Below are 1,801 nucleotides of genomic sequence, written 5' to 3'. Positions count from 1 at the left end.
TTTTTTATGAGTTAATGAGTTTTGGAGTTCACATTAGCCCTTATTGTTGTGATAATGAATTGTAAAAGAAGGTAATTGTATTATTTTTAAGAAACAATGCATAATACTGTGAAATTATACTTTTGTTTAATGGCTTAAGAAGTTAAGGATTATGGCGACTTCATGACCGACTCAGGCTGAGCTACAAACAGCATCTTGGTTGCCATGGCTATTTTTACTGCCCTGGAAATTGCTGCCATGCGCAGGCTGCAGAGGTCATGAGTTCATCAGGAGCCTGCCTGCACCATCCACAGTGGGGCTGCGTGTGGTTGGTGGAGAGAGAGAGAGAGAGAGAGAGAGAGAGAGAGAGAGAGAGAGAGAGAGAGAGAGAGAGAGAGAGAGAGAGGCGCACAGCCAGAGCCAGCGCCCTCTGGATGACACCCCGAAATTTGGGGAACCCTCGGCAGTGTGGACACTAAGAATTTCATGGTAATTGTTGAAGACAAGGAGGAGGGCTTGACCTTCTTTGCCCTGATTAAGTTCTCATGAAAAAAGTCATGGCCTGGCCCCAGTGATGACCCAGACAGTAAAACTGAAATGACTCCTCTGAGGATGGTGAGGCAGCAGGCACTAGTAGCAACAGACCTCCTGCACTCAGACTACTGTTTGTACTGGATGATAAATTACTTATACAGTATAATAAAAACAATGAGCAGACCTATTCAAATTATACAGAAAATATGTAAAATACACACTTAACCACATGTAATTACAAAAGTACATCTATAAAACCTGCTTCAAACTGTAAGCTACATAAACTGCTACATAAACTGGACTTAACAATTTTACACAATGATTTAAATATATTTGCACATAAACGCTGTCTATTAAAAATGACAATTAACATGACATTTACTTCTGTGTTATGAAAGCATTTTTTTACGTGTGAACATTTTTCAGGTGTTGCATGTGTTTTTATTTTTACTCATGATTTTTACATGATTCACTTTAAATGCATTGCATATGGGTTTAGTTACTTTAAAATTTAGTTTATTTAGTTAAAATTGTTACAAATTGTTATACAACACAGTAGAAATTCTCTGGATCTCAAAGGTAACTCATTTGCTAGAGTGGATAAGTGATATTATCAAAATGGCATTTTCTTTTGCAATGCAATCAATCAAGTGGATTTTTGTCTGTCTGTAATTATAGGTCACCAGAGACCAGTGCAGAAGGAAACCATGCCATCAGTCTTGTTTCTAACAGTGTCGGTACAGGTGCAGAGCCACTGCGATATGGAGAAAGAAGGGGAAAAGGTTATCTTGTATTCCAAAGAGAGAGAGAGAGAGAGAGAGAGAGAGAGAGAGAGAGAGAGAGAGTTGATGATGATAATGATGATGATGATGATGGTGATGAAAAAGGGGGAAAAATCACATCTGTTTTCTCCAAAGCACAAGCTTGGATTGAATTTCCAAGATTTTTATCAGCAGTCTCTAAGGAACTGCCTCCCCAAAGTGGGGAGTGGGGCAAAAAAAAGCCATCTATTTACAGGGGCATCAAAGTCCATATAGTGTGCATTTGGGCATCTGCATGGCTACCCTTTTGATTGACACTTTCCTGCCACGGTGAGCGCTGGGGCATCTGCTTGTTCCTTTTGGCCCCAGAGAAAGGTAGTGCTGGAGGGGGGACAGATCGGTCGGAGGTGACAGCGCGTAGCGATTCAGGTAGATGGTGCTCCACCTTTGTCAGCAACCCTGCTCTCCGAGCCACTCCAGGCTAATTAGACGCCACTTAACATGCTTCACAGCACTTGTAACTTACT

This window comes from Silurus aristotelis (assembly GCF_946808225.1).
Source record: "Silurus aristotelis genome assembly, chromosome: 14".
Taxonomy (NCBI): Eukaryota; Metazoa; Chordata; class Actinopteri; order Siluriformes; family Siluridae; genus Silurus; species Silurus aristotelis.
This window is presented reverse-complemented; position numbering follows the sequence as displayed.